This window comes from Pezoporus wallicus, unplaced genomic scaffold (genome assembly GCF_028554395.1).
Source record: "Pezoporus wallicus isolate ANWC-B61680 ecotype Strahan unplaced genomic scaffold, APGP_CSIRO_Pwel_v1 contig_3058, whole genome shotgun sequence".
Classification (NCBI taxonomy): domain Eukaryota; kingdom Metazoa; phylum Chordata; class Aves; order Psittaciformes; family Psittacidae; genus Pezoporus; species Pezoporus wallicus.
This window is the reverse complement of record NW_026641153.1, coordinates 6,042,934-6,063,014: the sequence shown is the minus strand read 5'-3', so window position 1 is coordinate 6,063,014 and position 20,081 is coordinate 6,042,934. Positions and strand designations below refer to the sequence as shown.

Below are 20,081 nucleotides of genomic sequence, written 5' to 3'. Positions count from 1 at the left end.
TCCCAATGCAATCCATTCTATGATTCTATGATTACTGACTGAGCAGGAATATGTGTGTGTGTGTCCAGGAGGTTGCACAGCCCTGGCTTGCAGTGGTCCCATCAGACCAACCTTTCTTCTTGCAGTCTGCCTGATTAAAAAGCAAAGAGAAGAAAGGCATTTTATAATGAGTGATCTTGGTGCCATGTATAGTTAATGCAATTGAACTCACACTCTGCTCAGTTTTCACAACTGGGCTCTTACTTTGATGAGTTAATTCCTTTTGATGTCCCTTCTGTCCCTCCCCTTCTCTTTCTGAGTCTAAAATAACCCAACTGTCCATCTTGCTTAGGGAATTACTGGAGTTTTAAGAGAACACAAAGTGCTCTCACATGAGGATTTGGGATTAAACCTCTCTTGTTTATGTTAAACATAACATCTTAATTCTTCCACTGCTGGAGGGCAAATGAGTCTCCATAACCCCAAAGAAACCTGCTTTTAAGGCCTATAGCAAAGGTCAGTGTGATTTGTTTTTCATTGTGGATGTTCTTTCCAGTAAAATTGTCTCATGGTATATGACAGTTCTCTTACAAAACACCTTTATGCAATTTAAAGCATTTTAACTTAGTGTTTTCCATTGTAGGACAGCATATGCTTCATTTTCAGCACATTCTTTCAAATCAGTGGAGTGACTTTTTTCCAGGGTTGTGGTAAGGAACACAACTGCTGCCATCCATGACTCATCCAACACCCAAGGAGCTTTGGATTTGGAGGAGGGAATCCTACTGAAGCTGGCAGTTCCCTGAACTGGGTTTGGCTCCAGCCTCCCGGCTTTAGGATGTATGTGTACCTTGTACACAGACGTGCAAGCTCATCTGGAGGGGAAGACTTGTGGAAAAGAGGGGAAAGGCAGCACAGATTACTGAGTGGTAGATTACTGTAAACTAATACAGGGGTGAGAAGTGCCCCTGGACCCCATGAAATCCCACAGATGAAAGGAATAGGAAATAACGTGAGAGCTGAGACAAACATAAGGATGCAAAGCCCAAAAAGAAAGCTACAAACAGTGGAGCAAAGGAAAAGGAAGTGAAAGGAAAAAAAGGAAAATACATAGGACAGGAGGGAAGGGGCAGTGAAGGAAGCAGCTGGTCAAGGAAAATTTTAGGCAAAGAAGGAGTGAATGAAGGAATTAAGAAGATAACATTGAACATCATATGGTAAAACTGTAGAAATAGGGACCAGAAAGGGGAAAAGGAGCAACTAGAATCCTGCCCTATTTTTTATGTGGCCCCTGGCTGGATGTTTTCAATACAAACAGCATCAGAGACACCTGCATTTCCCCACAGGAGCTGCCAGCCCTTCTGTAAAACCAGCTTTTGCCACCAGGCAGCAAGTTTCTCTCTTTAGCTGCTACTGAAATGGTGTCAAACCATCTAGACAAACCTCACTAAATCACTAAAGGCCCTGCTCCGTTAGCATATGGGCTCTGTATGTTTCTGCCTTGAGCAGGTCTTGTTCTTCTCTGGTATCCCTTTTAGTAGGGCTTTCCAGCTCTTTGACACAGTCTCTCTATTCCCAGAGCAGCTGATAACATGAAAGCATGTCTCCCCCTACCATTGTGCAGGAGGTTTATTTGGATTTAGAAACTGCCCTCAGCAACACTTAACCCAGTGAGTTAACCCAGGCACGTGGCCAAGGTAGTGAAATGGGCTCTGCTCCAGCTCCCTCACTGGAGATTGCTCCCTGCTCTCATGGCAATCTGCTGGCTTGCTGCTGAGAAAACTGTCCTCCTCACTCAGGGGAGTTTCTTACCCCAGGAGCTGGGTTAGCAATGCCACAAGTGATTTCATCACTGGTGATGAGGGACATGCTGCTGACAGGTAACTCTTGGTCATTTAGTCCTGCTCCTGACTTCCTTGTCAATGAGGTGCTCCCACATAGAATCATAGAATGGTTAGGGCTGGAAAGTTCCAACCCTCCCTTGCCATGGGCAGGAACGCCTCACACTAGACCATGCCACCCAAGGCTCTGTCCAACCTGGCCTTGAACACTGCCAGGGATGGAGCATTTACCACTTCTTTGGGCAACCCATTCCAGTGCCTCACCACCCTCACAGTAAAGAATTTCTTCCTTATATTGAACCTAAACTTCCCCTGTTTAAGTTTAAACCCATCACCCCTTGTCCTATAACTATAGTCCCTGATGAAGAGTCCCTCTCCAGCATCCTTGTAGCCCCCTTCAGATACCGGAAGCTGTTCTGAGGTCTCTCTCTTCAGGCTGAAGAAGACACACCATCAGCATTGCCGAGGAGGAAACAGCTCTAGCTCTGCATCTGCCTTTGCTAAGTGAAATGCATCTGTGCAGCTTGCTGATAAGTCACTGGGAGAGGCTGATGGCTATGCTGCTGTGCAGTAGGTCAGTGCATTGACACACAGCACCTAGCACAAGGCCATGTGTCAAGGACTGTACAGCTGTCCCCTGGCCACCACTTTAGGGTGGTGGACACATGTATCAAGCAGGTGGTGCTGGAGCCAGCGGCGGCTATAAAATCCAGCAGCAGCAGCCAAAGCAAATGATATTGCCTGGGTCCTCCTTGGATTGAATTAAGTGTTTGGGCTCAAACATCACATTTTGCATGTTTATCTTAGGTAGATTTCTATGGAAAAGGGTTTCAATGGTTTCTTCACCAGGGAAAGCTAAAGAGTAATGTCTTGTTTTGCGTGTGTTGAAGACTGCTCCTAAGAGTAAGGGCAAGACCTTCATATATGGCTGAAAGGTGGGGATGAAGAAGGAGATTGACTGGAAGCATAAGATTCGAGGACCAAAGAAACAAGCCGGTAGGTCACATAGGTACCAGCTTCTTACTACATAATGGGATTGTGAATTCACATCCATTAACTTAAGTTCTGCCTCTCAAATCCTTAATGACTCAAGGACCGGGGACTTCAGGACGTTTTCACACTAAGCAGTGATGATAAACATAACTGTTTCCCAGGAGGGCAAAGTCCTCTTGCTCAGAGCTCAGCACTCTGGCCTAGAAGACAGCAGGCATTCTTGTGCTACTGAAGATTTACTATTACGCATTTGTGCCTCTGTGCATGTAGCACTTGTGGAGACAGCAGCAAAGACCTTTTCTGCCCTTCCCATCTCCAATGCAATGGTAAGAAAAGAGTTGCCTTCTGCAGACACCCTGCTAAACACCCTGCTGTGCAGAGGCTTGAGCTGGGCACAGGCGTAGCCTGAGGTCTTGCAGGAGTCTGAAACACTTAGGAGCATCTACCGGTGATAACACACCCACAGTGGGAAGGAGAACGTCTCTTTCACAGAGATGCATGTTAATCTCTAGCTCGGATTAAATACATCCCAGCTGCTAGGAACAGCTGTGAAAGGTATTTTTCCCTTTGCTATTTTCAAGTGTGAAGCGTTCCTCCTCTTCACCATCCCCTCATGAAGGGGGGAAGAAAAGCATTGGATAAAAAGCCTTGCTCCAGGGCAAGAAAAGATCTGAACTCCAGCTTTGCATAAATCTGTCACTTTGATTCCCCTGAGAACAACTGCAAACTTGAAAAATGGCTTGGTGAAGCAGGCACAGGTGTTAATTCCTCTTTATTTAATGGGTAAAAAACACAAGGAGAAAAAAGTTGCTGTGAAGAGCCCCCTGCACATGATTTCTTTCACTCAGCTTTGTGCTTCATTAGCTCTTCCAGGACTATCTCTGTGTCAATAAAGTCTTATTTCTAAACCAGAAAGGAAAAGGGAAAATTGTCCTGTATCAGTATCTGCTGCAAAATCTACATTAACCACCCTTTGCTGCTTCTGCTGCTTTATTCCCTTCCTAGAACAATCTGTGAGGGGATTTTTTTGCTCTGTCCCTCTCACTTTTAATTGCTAATGCATTGAAGGTTTGCTGGCTTTGGCTCAGGGGCAGGAGGGCAGCCTCTGAGGATGCTCAGTGATGTCTTTCACCCCTGGGTCAGCTTTGTATCCTGCATTAAACTTGGCTCTTTTACATGAAACAAAGAAACGCTGTTCTTACAAACACTTCTCAATCCATTCACTTCCACCCACAAATGCTTCGGTGACAAGCGGCCAGACATTGCTGCAACGATCTTAGGCAGTCCTGGTGGCTGTGATCACCTTTGGTGGGGCACATCATTGGAGATGCCCTGGTTACACCCCAGGAGGACTGACAGCACCAGGGAAGCCTGGGGGCAAGGGCTGCCCTGAGATGGATGTAAGGAAGGTGAGCCACCCACATCAGGGGCATGCATGACCCCCCACACAGGCAGGGATATAGCACAGAAAGCCTCTGACCTGCCTGGGCCCCTGCTTGCCCCCAGCCACCCCATGCAGACCCCGGCTGGCCGCAGCTCCATCCCCCTACCCTTGTCCCTTAATTATTCATGCTCTCATTAAGCAGGAGGGGTTTTAGTTAAGGCTCCACTGTAAAGAAGGAAATTGCTTTTGCAACTGCAGTCCCAAGGGCTGTGCGTTTCTCAGGCAATTAGACCTTTATCAGGCTTTACCCTGCAGAGATAAGGTTTGCTGAATATATCTTCGCTGACACAGACTGGTGCAGACATATATCTTCAGCAGTGTAAGTTAAATGCTTTGAAGCCCTCTTTTTTTCAGTCTGTCTTTATTTAAGTTCATTGGAGAAACTACATTTGCAGTAAATAAAGTGAAATCATTAGGATGCTGTTGGGCACCACCAGTCACAGCGTCTAAGCCTGGGAAGCTGCTCTTTCCAGGCTTGATGGACTTGGTGACCACTTCTCTCCTGTGACCGTCTTGGGAGCACAACCTGACGGGACAGGAGAACTCAATGGACTGCTCACCACTTTCTCATCCTGAACCACCCCAAGACTCAGCGCTGAGCCTGGAGACCCAGCTCTTGCTCTGACATCCTGCCCACACCAGGGCAGAAACACTGAACCGCTGAAGTACATAATGGTTGAGGTTGGAAGGGACAACTGGAAGTCACCCAATCTGCCTGCTCAAGCAGGATCACCTACAGCATTGCTTAGGACTGTGTTCAGACAGCTCTTAAACATTTCCAGGAAAGGAGACTCCACAGCCTCTCTGGGCAACCTATTCCAATGCCCAGCTGCCCTCAAGGTAAGTAAGCTCTTCCTCATGTTCAGGTGAAAAACAGCTTTAATCCTATTTAGCTATAACCTGACAGTACAGGGAAACCAGTTTACCCACCAGGGCAGTTTTGCATTTCAGTGCTGTGCTACTTTTGTTGGAAGCCAAATTAATAAGAAGGCTTGGCCAAGTTCTGCATAGGCTGAAACATGACTTTTGGCTCAGCTTCTGTCTGACAAAGGGCAATATTTCAGCAGTTTTGCTTCTGGGGCCGCCATTCCGATTCCAGCAAACAAGCCATGGGTGGCTTGACTCCAGATTGAGGATACCTGTGGGTCTTGTGAGCTGTGGCAGGAGGGTTACATGGGGTTGGGTTTAAAGAGATGAAACGTCAGAATTCATGACATTTTTGCAGCCTATGCAATTAACTGGTAATGACAGAGCTAGAATGAATTCCACCACCATAGTGCATGGCTGTGCCTGGGGACATGCAGAAGTTCAGGCTAATGTACAGCTCTGCCTGTTGCGTGATGATTGATGGATCACACTGAATCATACCAACAGTTGTGCTGGATTGTGCTTGGATAATCTACCAGCCCTCACTGAAATCAGCAGGAGGCTGAAACTGAGGTTTTTAATGAGTTGGGTTAGTTGTTAAAACCCAACATTATTTGAGATCACCTCTCTCACATTCTGCCCTGTGGATGGATTTTTAGCAAAGAATGGCCACGTTCCCAAGTCAGCAAGTGCCTACGTGGAACTCAACATGAACCGAATGAAGGAGGATGTGGGTAAAGAAGCAAAAGTAACAGTGCAAGCAAGATAAAAAGAAACTGGACTGTGCTAAGATACAAAATAGTGGACTGTTAGCAAATTTGAAAGGCTAAGTCCTCATACGCTTATTTGATTAATTGTTACTAGTTGCTGTGTGCTGAAAGAATATGTACCAAAGTATAACATACTAAGCTATTGTATATGTGTCCAATCATAATACAACAAACTATTGAATATGTATCTAATTATACTACAGCGAGCTATTGTAGATGTATCCAAATATTATACAGCGAGCTATTGTAAATGTAACCGTAGTTGCTGTGTGTTACAAGAAAATGTATCTGATTATAATAAACATATCTGACTATAACACAGCAAGCTATTGTAAGCAGATACAGAGAAACAGTATAAAAAGGATTGATGCTATGTAATAAATGGCTTTGGTCTGATCACACTGATCTCTGACTGAGTCCATATTTTTTCTGCGGCACTGCCCCCGAGATCCAAGAAATTTACTATGGACAAGTGCTATCATACATAGATATGATGAATACATGATATGATTAATACTCCACGGTTCAGATCAGGGTTCAGATCTCTCTTTAGCAAAAGATCTTTTTCTACCCAATATCCAGAACTGCTAGAAGACAATTTCCTGAGAGGAGTTGTTGGCTCTTAAATCACTTTCCTCTTGGTTCACCTTTCCTTAAAGGCATCTGAGAAAGTGAGGAGTCCTTCATGGATTGGAAATTGCAGAATGTTGAAATAGAAATGCACTCGAAGACAGCAAAACCAAGCTGGCCCAGTTGGGACTTGGAATCAGGACACCAGAGTGTAATTCCTTTTTCTGCCACTGACCTCCTGTGACACTCTGGGCTTAAAATCCTTAAAAACATGAGTCCCACTGTATCCCAGATTCCCATGTGTAACAAGGGATAACAGCATTTTCTTTGATCACAGTGGCATGGTGAAGCAGAGATCCTGGAGTATCACAGTACTACAATAATGGAGACTACATGAATAACGCTCAAGTTGTAGGAAAGACTATGAACAAAGAATTTATAACTAGCAAATAGAGGGAAAGAAATACAGCAGTGAAGTGTTCAGAACTGCTAAATGTGTGTTTAAAGGTTTAGGAAAATGCCTAGAGCTGCAAGGAGGTGCCACAGAAATTAATTATTATAATAAAACCTCTGGGAAGGGGTGGAAATGCTGGAATGATCAAATCATGTGTAATTACGAGGAACATTTTATGTCTTTTTGCTAACACAGAGCTGCAAGGAATGTGAGTGTTGCCTCTAGAAATGCTAGGGGCCAGGATGTCATTCTTTAAGAAACAAAACAGATAAGAACTGAAAAAGGAAAAGAAAGGGGGAGGGGGGGGAAGAAAATAAAACCCAAACCTAACAAATTCCTCACAGGTCACAGAGCAGCCAGAGCTTTGAAAGGTGGCCAGGGGAAATCCCCTGGGAAGATTCTCTACTCAGGTAGGAGTTCCTCCTCCCTAACTTTTGTTTGGGATCAGCTGAATCATGTTATATGGTCTTATTTTTCACCCCAGCCGTACACCTCCAGTCTGCACACACCTGAGTGGAATATCAGGGACAAAAAATCCTCTACTCTTCTGTTCTTTCCTCTGGCCCTCATGTCCATTGTTGGAGCTTCTTTTCCACCCTCTGCTGGAGTCACTTGGGTCTCAGAGGGTGATGGAGAGAGCCCATGAGACCAGAAGTGCTTGCTGAAGTGGAGAGCCATGCAATTGCTCCTTCACTGACATATTTAAAGGCAGTATTTGGCAAACTGCTCCTCATTGCAAAAACCCAAAATTGTTCATGAAATCCCAGCCCTGATGGCAAGTTGGCAGCACAATTACTTAAATTCTCTGTACAGAAACTCCAGGTCACTGTGACTGTTTAAAGCTGTGCTGTTTCAAGATGAATTAATTGCCTCCTGGGTTTCCCCTGGCTCTGCAGGGCTGTTCCTGGATTCACACATGCTGTCAGCTGCTGCATAGAGAGACAGTGAGGAAAGACAGAGCTAGGAGAGGAGATACAAATGGGCCCTGTGCAGCAAAGCTTTTGATGGCTTCTGAACATCACAATCTCTTCGTGTTGCAGCTCTTGTTGCGCTGCAGGCCATTGAAAGCCATGAAAATGAAGGCTTTGATCCTACTCTGCTGTTTGGGAGAAAGGCTGAAAACTCCACCCTGCTGAAATGCAGCATTAGCTGCACCTGCTGGAAACTGACTCTTACAGTCTTCATCCAAACTACAAACTGGGTCTACAACTGCAGCTTGTGTTTTCCGTTTAAAGAAAGCCTTGATACACAGTGGTGGGATTTCCTGCACACTCCATTACAGAGGTTTTCTTTATTCTCCTGTAGAAATTACATGTAATTCTTTTTCCTTATAGAAATGGCACACAATTCTTAATGGAATCATTTTCCTTGGTGCATTACACAGCTTGTCCACAACATAGTACCCAAAAGTGCTGATGCAGTGAGTGTTCAGCATCATCCCAGAGCACCATCCTGGTGGATGCTCCCATCCCTTGGCAGTATTTAAACACCTTTCAGTGAGGCTGTCTGCCTCTTCATACTGCTTAGGATTCAGAGCACTTTTCCTGAACACTCTGCAGAAGGATCCCTGGAGACCCCATGAAGGAAAGAGGGTCTGCATTTTGTGTCTGTTGCCTCCACAGTGATGCTATCATGTATCTCCTGGACTTATGACATCTTGGCATTAATCCTCACTGGATTTCTTTGCTGGCTATATCCTGATGTCTCAGATATGATTTATGCCTTTACTGACAAGTCTATCAGTAGGCAGTTTACCCCATTAAAACATTACTATCCCTCAGAGAAGCCCCCTGTTCTCAATATTTATAAGTGGATTTGATCTAGAGATTCCCAAACCCTGCCCTTTCAAAGAATACACCAACTTACATCTGCAATCAGCAAAAGCCACTGGGGTGGTATGACAATCTCGCATGCCATCCTACTGCAAGCCTTCCCAAAGGTTAACTGGGAGTAAGAGACCCTCTCCCTTAACCACTGTGTGATTTCATCAAGGGTGTTAGAAGTTTATTGCAGTCTTTTCCACAGACAACCGCATTTCAGCGAGGGGATGCTCTGGAATGTCATATTCTAGTTTCAAGAGCATCCAAATGCCCTTCAGAAATGCCTCCAGCAGTGTGTTTATTGCCTTTCTTTTTTTCATTCCCTAAGTTAAAAGCTGTTCTTTGTCAGGCTGTTTTCTTCTTCATGTATTTTATATGATCAGCTCTCAATAAGTGCATCATTTAAGCTTTAGGATGAAACCTGGAAATAGCACTCAGACCCCTGGAGAGTTCATTCCTACAAACAATGCTTTCAAACCATTCTGCCTGATTGCACCCCGATACTGAATGATTCAAGAGAGGAATCCTTATTCACTTCTGATGCTCTTTTGGTAAGAGCAATGACAGATTAGCACAGAGGAGGAACAGGCTGTTTGGCTTTTCTTATTTATTTGGGTGGTTTTATCCCATTTTCCACCTCAGTCTTCACCTAATTCTCAGCTATGTTAGCTCAAGCTAAGAAGTAACTACTCTGATTTCAAGTGAGATGGGGTTTACTCAGCTGGTTACCTGCTTTGTTCAATTACTAATGTTGGAGCACTATTGATTTCACTTCCCTGAGCTTAGTCACAAACAAGTACTGAAAAATGGAAGTGGCAAGCAAAGGAACAACCAGAAAACAGCATCTGCTTCCAACACGGTTCAGTCATCTAAAATCCAAGTGGCCCATGAATAATGTTAACCTGTGAAAAGTCATTCCCACTGAAGTTCTTTTTCCCCTCTCAAATTCCTCTAGTTACTTTCACTCAACATATTCTTACTTTCCCAGTTCAAGGATTAGGTGTTTTGGGGTAACGGCTTTGGGCAAATGGTACCTTTAAATGAGCTGCCTGTAATCTAGGAAGCTCTTTGAGATTTGGTACATAGATATTGCACTGAAATCCTTTCATGAAAAACAAGTTACAAAACCAAAGTAATGCATTAGCCCAGCCCTCATTCTCAAACATGGTCTTCTCCCCTCAATCCCAAAATCTACTTCACTGGGTACAGTCTCAGGCAGTCCAAAATCTTAGATGACCACTTGCTTCCAAAGAATTAAGCAAAGAAAATACCTCTTAAGACATTTACCTTCATGAGGTCTCCCAACCCCAGCCCTAAACCACCCCACAGTTTAGATATTCCACACAAAATCCTCCAGGACCCTAAAGTACCCTCCAACATGGTGTCTCTGCTCTGGGATACACTTATACTGCCCAAACCCATCATGTCCAGGTGGGACTCCAGCAGCATCTGTGTTAGAGCTCAGCTTTGGCCTTGGGTAGGCCTTTTAAAGAGATTTGTACTAAAACCCCACCCAGAGCACAGCCTATAAATGAAAAGTGACCAGGTGAAGGAAAAATCTTTGCGGAAGTGGCCATGTACAGATCAATAGGGTTTGACCATGCTATGAAGGGGAGCCCAGATCCTCTAGTGATGCACTGCAGAAAACACTGCAAGTAAAAGCAATCCCTTAAACAGAAACCTTGCTGGCAATGGTGCCAGGTCTTAGTGATATTTGACCTTGGGCTTGATTCAGGTTTTGTCACAGGTCCCTTCCCTGGGCAACAGGCTAGGCCAAAGCAATGAGACCTGGGTATGAACTTAGCCATTTGAGCCCTACTCTGACATTGCCGTGCTAATTAATGCATAAGGTAAAAATAATATGTCAAACCAACAGCATCTTAAATGAGTATCCAAACCCTTCAGCAAGACCAGGTCCCTAAAAATCATGACATTTCCTTCCCCTTTCAGTGTCTCCTGCATAAATACCCCCTTTTAGTAGACAGAAACTACGATGTAATGCAATCAAATAAGCCTGACTTTTCTTTCTCTGCAGGGCACACAGTTGAGGCCAGGTACCCCTTTCTCCTTTGTACCCTCTTGCCCAATGGCCAGCCAGAAGTATTGAGCAGTGAGGGAGGAAGGAAAGAGATAAAAGAGATGTCTGCAAGTGAAACAGTGAGCACCACAGGAGTGACCACAAAGAAGCAGCCTGGGGTCCAATTCAGGTCTGCATCATGTCTTGTACAACTCTGTTCACCTCAGGGGAGCTGAGCAAACAGAAGTAAACCTCCTGTACACTATGTTCTCCAATAATCTACCCAAAGAAAACAACATTTCTTTAGACAAGAAAGCAAGGGAACAAGTAAATGAAGAAGAGGGGAGGAAAAAAGCAAATATCAGCTTTAACCCAACCTATGTGTTAACAAGATCTTTTAATAGGTTCTCTGTTCTCACAGAACTCAGCATGTCTGGAAACACAGTTTTTATAGCTGCCTTTCCATAACATCAGCTTGTTCTCATCTCTGTAACTAGCTCATTGCAGCTATGATAATAATTGATCAACTTGTAAACCTGATTATAAAGTCTGCTCCCTCATCTGCTTTGTTCCTTGGGCTGGTTCTCACTTTTGAAAGCAGCAGGGATTTAGAGTGGTGGCTGTCTGTGGCATCCATCCCCTCCCTAGCTTGCCATTAACAAGGGTAGCACAGTCTGGCTCCAGTGCAGTGGCTGAGGATGTCTGGTTACTGAGCCTCCAGCCATTAACCATACCTGGATCTGGTCCTGGCTGAAAAGAGAATATCAGTGCTGTGGACGGAGACAGAAGGGCTGGCAGAAGGGATAAAATGCCTCTGTCTTGTGTTCTAGCATCTCACAGTCCTCATGGGTCACACCTGTGGGATGCTGAACTGCACAGAAGTGGATGCCCTTCAAACAGCTCTCTGGTGCCTACAGCACCTGAAGGCCAAAGACAGACAACATATTAAGTAGGAGATACCTGAGATTTCTGTAGCATCCACAGGCTATCCCTTGAGAAACCCAGTCTGGATCACCCCCAGTAGGGCTGACATGCAGAAACAGGATTCCGCAAAGAATCTCACATGTGTGTCTCAGTCTGCCTCTCATCAGGAAGCTGGACCTGTTTTCTGTATGCACCAATGTTTCTCCCTTCAATATCCAGGTACGTCCTTCTGGGGAGAAAATAAATGGTTGTTGTGCTGCCTGGCTGTGATATGAGGAACTTACATGTTGTCAAAGCCATTTTTTATCTCATTGGAAATACTGACATGTGTTGGGAATTCCAGATTGTAAGTATTGGGAAATTATGTTTTCTCAGCAAAGAGAGCATCAGGACAAGAAAGGAATGCTTTGCCATTTCTCCGCAGCACTGTGCTTCAATCCTCAGTGGGGAAACCATGGAGTCAGGTAGCTCAGGAGCCAACCTCAGGGGTGAAAGGGAAATCACATCTAAAGGCCCCATGCCATCATGGAAGACAAAGAGAAGACATTTGTTCCATGACACAACGTAGTCTTAGGTGCCAAGGCACCTAAACAAAGCAATTGAGGAAGCCCATGCTATGTATGAGGCTCTGCACAGCTGGAGTTAGGAAGCACTATTACAGCCACATTGTCATACATGAACCCTAAATTAAGATGGAGGAATTCACCATGCACACAAGTACCTAAGACAAATGAGCTACATGCCTGATGTCAACTGGCCTTGCAAGTAACAGGTACTTTAATTCAATTATCAGCTCCTGAAAACCCAAATCAAAGTCTCTGTGGATGAAAAACAGGGCAATTGACTGACATAAAAATCCTTAACTTTCTAAGCCAAGATGTCCCTCTAGAGCTGAAACAAATATAGACATCATTGCCATGATAACGAGACTAATCTTTCTTTTCATGGACATGAGGTACCCAACTAAACAAGATATTAGTAGCAGTAATTACATGACTTAAATAAACTAACTGTATGTATTAAGTGTATTTCAGCTAAATGCACTGATTTTCAGTCATACCACTGGTGATAATAGTAACAGTTAACAAATCAGAAGCATTGTTTCATGTCCTAAGTAGCTTTAGAAGCACTAAGGAATAAAGGTTTTGTTAATAAAGAGTGGTGAATAAACACAAATCACAGAAGGATTTTAAGAAGTTTGAATAAGCCACACAAATCAATGGAAGATAAACAGGAACCCAGAGAAATCTGCTTTCTATCAAAAATCCCTAAAAACAATAATGTAACATGGTTTGGGTGAAATGAGATCAAAGTATCCCTTTCCAGAACTGAACAGACATGCCCACAAAACAGAACCCACCATAACAGAGGTCCTTTTCTTGGGAAATTCAGGATAGGTATAGATGGTGATTCTGGCAAAGGTACCAAGAAGCAGATCCTAAAGATAAGGATAAAACCAGGATGAGAGAAAACTGCAGGAAGATGGTCAAGACACAAACATCCAGGTATATTAGGCTATTGTCTTTCTCCATTTTTCTACTTTTATGGAGGTACTTAAATTGCAATGAATAAATAAACCCCTGCTGCTTCAGAAGGGGAAATCTGTGATCAAAGAGATCTTTTCAGGTGTCATTAAGGCACTAAATTTATGCTTGTACTGAAGCACATAAGCAGCTATTTAACCAGCTCTGGGCCTTTTATTTGTTAGTTGTTGGCAATATTAGAGCCTAAGCCCCTGCCCAGGCTTTGCTCACGAGCAGCACTACTTTTGATGCCAATCATCAGCGCACGAGCGCTGTTTCTGACAGCACAAACACCAACTTCACTCAAAAAGCGCTGAGCGCCCTCAGCTGTCTGAAAAGCAGTTTGTTTTCCGCCAAAATGTCAAGTCTGTGTTCATACTGCCTTGAATAGCCTCGGGAAAAAAATCTTTTCTTTTTCTTGCAAACCAGATTCTTCCCAGTATCCACCACTCTCCCAGTGCAATGGCAGGCTCTGGATTTCTGGCCTGTTTTGCAGAGGATGACTGCTGTTTTGCCCCTGTTGTGCCCGGGAGGCAGAGCAGAAGCACTGAGCAGCCAGGGCTGGCACCCCTCTGGGATCCAGGAATCACTGAGAGCTGGGTACCTCTCTGTGGTCTGCAGAGCAGATGTCCATTGAAGGCCTCTCACAGAAGTCTCTGTGATGGTAGCATCCTTTCTTGATCCCGTGAGCTCTCTCTGCCTTGGGATTTGAGGTTCTCAAACACACTGTAGTTTCATGCAGAGTTTATGTGGCCACGGGCAGGGACACCTTCCACTACACCAGGTTGCTCCAAGCCCCATTCAACCTGGCTTTCAACACTGCCAGGGATGGGGTAGCTGCACTTCTGTAGACAAACTGTTCCAGGGCCTCCCCACCCTCATAGTGAATAATTTCTTCCTTATATCCAACCTGAACCTACCCTCTTTCACTTTGAAACTCTTGCCCCTTGTCCTATCACTACAGGTCCTGGTAAAAAGCACCTCTCCATCCTTCTTACAACCCCCGCTTTAGGCACTGGGAGCTGCTCTAAGGTCCCCCCGGAACTTTCTCTTCTCCAAGCTGAATAAACCCAGCTCTCTCAGCCTTCCAGCCCTCTGATATCATGACCCTCCTCTAGACCAGTCCAACCAGTCCAGAAGCCATTCATAGTCTTCCAGTTGTGCAAGCATGTGGTGAGCCAGCACAACGGAAACTGATTTAGGTAAAAACAGGTAAAACTTCTCTTCTGCTCTGGTTCGCTCTGATCTGCATGTCCCCACCTGCATTCCTTTCAACGGCAGCATTATCTTACACAAGCTTAAATACCAGATAAACTGCCCTTAAAGCTTCCTTGCAGGAAGTCTATTCCCAAGTATGCCGGGGTATTCCTGCACTCCTCACAGAGATAAGCCAAGGCTGAAACACATGATAAGTGATCAGACAAATACTTCAGTTTGAGATGTGCATGCAAGCCTCATTTCCACTCAGTAGCAGCCCCAGGATCTCAAAAGCAGGATGAGGATGTGATCCCATGCCCTCTGGAGTCCAGTTGACTGCTCATGGCTTCTAGAGCCAGAAGATGCCCCAGACTACACCATGAGGGTGTTTCATTGGGAAACTCTGTACTGTCACAACCTCCATAATGTTGCTGTTATTGTTCTCTTTGTGGCTTGTAACACCTGGCATGGTCTTTGCTGCATCCTATCAAAAACGCTAGTGCAGCTCAATTCATGATGAATCCAGTACTTCCCTCCTCCAGATTGTGTAAAAAGGGAACTAGTGCTGAGTGCACTTATACAACCCACCAGAAGTGATATTTCCTATACTTAGTAGGAAAGCAGCTTGTGGAGTCAAAGAGCCCTTCAACCAAAAATCATAGCAAGATATTTGAGGTAAAAAACAAAATAAGAGGCATGTCAAACTAAAAATATTAGAAGGGGATTTTCAAAAGAATTTAAGTAGCAAAATACATGAGGAATCCATTTGCCTCCAGGCTTTATTCAGAGTTATGCCTTTTAAAATAGTGTTACGCTTCTACCCATGTGTTTTTGTTTTGACCATCTCTTTGCAGCCAGGAAGCAATGTTTCCTTTATGTTATAATGCACGATGGGAGCCTGGCTCATCTCTCCCCATGGCCCATATGGTGGCACAGAGCTGCAGAATATGTTCCCTTCTAATGACGAACAAGGGTGCATTTGAGGATAAAGAAAACTGTATTATCTGCAAGAGATTTTTGCCATGGTGATTTCAGAATAGAGGCTTCCTCAGCCCTGTTCTGGCTTAATTTCCTCTTGCAACTTTATAGAAGCACTGCAGATCTCCCCTACAAGGAAACATTGAGGAGTGCCTTCTTCCAAGGGGAGTGTGCTGAGCTGGACAGACCACCGCTCTCCCTCAACAAGGTGGACTGTCATTGCTCTTTGGCTACCCAAGACTTCTCCATCTTCCCTGGAATCCTCATGTTTCATTCTCCTCTCTCCATGGTTCTCCAATTCCTTCTCAATAATTCCCTAAAATAGTCCCACTTTTACTTTTGACCATCCTTGGGCAAAAGTAAACCTCCTTTCCCTCAACTCCTAGCCCTGGGTCACATTTGCTGGTTGATCTGCCTGTGTTTTCCTGGCATGGCTGTACTTGGCAGCAGTGCCACATTCCAAGGGATTCAGACATTTTCTCAGTCTGCTGCCTTCTTGGTCCAAATTTCACACTCAGAAAGAGCAAAAGAAAAGGGCAAAGATGCCAGTGTTTTTAAACAGCTTGAGGTATTCTGGAACTCCCGACCTGTTTGACCAGCGAAGATCTGGAAAGAGAATTGGTGCCATCTGTTGGAAAGAGAAAACAAGGACAGTCGTCAGTTTTGGCTTCTAGCTTTTCTGCGCACTTATCCATTTTATTTTTTCCTCCCCTTTGTCATCAAAGGTATAAATACAGAAAAAGCAGCACCTGCTGGCATGGCAACTCTTGACTGTAACATACTGCTTCCTGAGTGGACACCAATATTCTTTGAGTGGGCAAGAAAGGAGAAGACAGCCCAAACAAAAATCCTACAGTACCAGCAGTAGCAGCTATTCTGCAGTCATAAGTCGGTTCATCTCTTCTGAACTGCCAGAGACAGAATCACTAAACCACCAGACTTTCGGTTAATATTTTTCTCTTCTTCCCAGAGAAAAGTCTAAAGCATCTCACTGACAGGCACAAAAGCGCTTTGTCATAGAATCACAGAATCACAGAATGGTTTGAGTTGGAAGGGACCTTAAAGATCATCCAGTTCCAATCCCCTGCCACAGGCAGGGACACCTTCCGCTAGAGCAGGTTGCTCCAAGCCCTGTCCAACCTGGACTTGAACACTGCCAGGGATGGGGCAGCCACAGCTTCTCTGGGCACCCTGTGCCAGTGCTTCAGCACCCTCACAGGGAAGAACTTCTGCCTAATATCTAATCTAAATCGTCAGGGCTTCCAACACAGGGCCATGTACCTAGAGGAAATAGCATAGAGTACTTTTCACGGCTGCTGCTCTTGCTAGACTGACAGTAAGTGGAGACATTTTTGCCAGTTTGACTCCAATCACTATGTTTATTAGAAAATAAAACATTATAGATGACTGGTGATGGAATGAATTTGTTTCAAGAAAGAAATCAGAGCTCCTGGTGAGGAATTCTAGCAACTCAGCACAATCAAACTGCAACTCTTTTTTGGAAGGTAAAATTTGAAAAGGAAAACCATTACATTACAATCTCTCTACATAGAAGCAAGCTCCAAATTAGATCATCTAAAAGCTGCACTAGAGCTTCTTCATGTCATTGCGCAGGCAGTTACATAATTGCAGATGTAAAATAAGTTATCTATTCAGCTGTACATTGGAGGGATAATGACACACCATATTAAACTGTGCAGTATAGGCCAAAACCAATTAGATACATTCTTTGGCACGACCTTTGCTTCACATATTATGCCCACAACAAGGTTATCAGATTGAAAACATGATCTTGGGCCACATTTTCTGCTATTATATTTCTGTAATCTCTTGGCTTCCTGGACTTCACATCTGAAAATTCTCCCTTTTGAGCTAACAGTATCAATAGCAGTAGGTTCCATACTAGACTGATAATCAAAAATCCGTGACGATCCTAGATTTAACATATCACACCATCTGTAAATGGCAGATAAACATTCAGATCATACATCTACTTTCCTGCTCTTTGTAGTTGTTTTACTGTAGATGATAATCTAAGACCTGACACTGCTTAATGTAAATTTTACCAACTAGCTCTGAGCGCTTTCCAGGCCATGGTAGCATTTAACTGTTGGAAGAAATTAATACATTTCATTATCTTCTCTCTAGGTTATGGTGACATTCATCACACAGTACTGCTGACTGCAGAAGTTGGATGCACTTCATAACACCCCCTCTCCCCCACTTAAGCCTGCAAAGAACATATCTTCATGGTGTTTTCAAATTACATATCAACTGGAAATTAAGCTTCATCAGCAAATTTGAAACTGCAGCAAACACTATCCAGTTGGCAAGAAGCCTGGGTATTAATCAAGGGTAGTAGACCTTCCTCAGACCTGTAGATACCTCTGTGGGCAGAACAGTCTGTTTAGGAACCTGAGCTGCTCAGAAGAAGCAATCCAGACTGGTGTGGTGTGCATTCATAGGGTCCTGAGAGAGAAGTCAGTCTTTGGACTATATCTGTATGGTATCTACAGGATCCTGGCCAAAATCAGGAGTTTCCAGCAGCTACCACAGCAACAGGCAGAAACAAGAAAGCAACGCTGAGACTAGAAAGACAGGACAAACAGGGCCAACATAAGAGAATCAAAGGCAGCATGAGTTCCACATAATATAAAACAGATAGACAGATGGATAAAACGTAAGACCTGTGTGTATATACATAGAGATATACACAGAGAGAGGTCCTTCATATCAAAGCTTTCTGAAGTTCAAGCCTTTGTCCCAGCTTTGTTTGATTCTCAGGGTTCAGCTGCTGGACAACTGTAAAAACAGGATCCAAGCTGTTAGCCCACAGTGATGTGAAGATAATTCAGTGCAACCCGTCATCATTTCAGACTAAGCTAAGCTGCATTATCTCATATTCACTAGGGAGTAAGGGTGTACACAAAGGACTGTTTTCATGGCTCAGCTGCTGCAAGGGAATTTCTTAAGTAATTTCACTGAATCTGAGCCCTCAGACCTCAGTCTATTTTTGCAAACAAATGTTAGGGAGCAGCATGGGGAAAGCTAGAAACATTTATACCACTTACCTCCAAATATTTACCATCTGTGCAGTACAGCATAGATAGATGAGCTACTCATAGCTCAGCAGCTCAAACCACTCACCAGGAGAGTTAGAACAGAAGTCTCTTTCCTTCACTAAGCCAACACACTCCACCCCTACTTGGACAAACCAAATTCATCTCATGAGAGAAAAAGAAGGATGTGAATAAATTAGGTGGGTCCAAACAATTGTCTTCTCTGTTGTATTCCCAGAGGGCTCATGTGTAACAAGAGTTTAGTGAACACACTTTAATGTTCCTTAGACAGGAGCAATTTTTCCTTCTACATAAAATAACTGACTCGTCCCTTTTAGTTTTTGGTTATTTCTCTACTTCCCTGAGCTACAAGGATTTTTCTTTGGCTTTTAAAAAGCAAACTGTTTCATTCCAATTAGAATCAGATACACCGCTTTTGATTCCCTCCACTTTACAACTGCAACTAAGGACTGTTTTTGCATTTGGATCTCTTTAAAGAACTGTGAGATACACAGAGCTTATTGGCAGTGCGGTACACATGAAAATGCTGAACTGCTCCCCCAGAACTTGGATATTTACTGTCTAAATAAGATCTGTTCTCAAAAATTCATTCTGGGTACTTAAAGCAGATCTGGAATTACAGTGGGAGCAAACAGCTACCAGAAGTGTAATAAAATAGCAAATATTTCTTTAACTTCCTCTGACAAGTAAAACTCAGTTGATCTTTGTTGCTTTTGCCTGCGCAGCACATGCAGTAAGGTCCTGCAGTTTGCAAGAAGTGAGCTCAGAGCTCAAATAAAAAGCCATGATGAGCTGCTAGTATTTCTGTTCCTCACTCTCAGAGAAGCTCTTTTTATTGCCCTTCTAACTCCCATATACTCCTAACACACTGGCCATAGATGCAGTGACGGGACACGACAGTAATTCAGAGATCACACTCCCTCAAGAAAAGTTCTCAGCATACCTACAAGGAGCCAGATTCCATTTGCTGGCAGTGTAAGCAGAAAGCACGTGGATTATGGGCTCAGCATGCATAAATATGCTATCAGACCTGTTGCCTACCAAACAGGTGGTTTCATTTCTAGGGGGATTTGTAACCTGCGCCTTCAGTTTGAATGCTGAAGTTCGTGAGTTGTGATAGGATTGCTCCCTGCTAGCATCCACTGTGCACCTCTCTTCTCTCCCTTGTGGCTGCAGGGCTTGAAGGGCAGCTGGGAACACCAGTCCTCAGAAAGGTACTATTTCATCAAACAGCAGTTTCATATCATAGCAGCATCTTCAAATCAAGTGTTTACCTTCAAGCTGTGCAGTTGTTTAATGAAAGATTGGTATTTTCTACATGGGAAGCTGACATTTTGGCTAATTGGCATTTTTTTTCCACTGAAAAGGAACAAAAATATCATAGTTGGCCCTATTACTTAAGAACAGGTACAATGAGGTACTTCCAGCCCAGCATCCTGCTGAACACAGTCACCAGCCACTGGGACTGTTCAGCATGAGCTGCCCCAACTAACCCCATCCCTGGGAACCAAACATTTAAAGACTTCCTGGGCCAGACACCACATCCAGCTCTGTTGTTTGCTAAGCATTAATGGGCTACATCCTCGTAGTGTGACAAATGCCATCCTAATGGATTTAATCCTGT

The 20,081-nt window shown here is 44.0% G+C and overlaps 1 long non-coding RNA gene across 1 annotated transcript; it reads right to left on the bottom strand.

The window, feature by feature from the left end:
* Positions 1-15,151: 15,151 nt before the first annotated feature.
* On the bottom strand, positions 15,152-17,580 carry LOC130606291 (uncharacterized). Its single transcript, XR_008973935.1, has 2 exons — positions 16,127-17,580; positions 15,152-16,005 (listed from the first exon to the last, which is right to left on the bottom strand). It is a non-coding gene; the product is annotated as an uncharacterized LOC130606291 (long non-coding RNA).
* Positions 17,581-20,081: the final 2,501 nt, after the last annotated feature.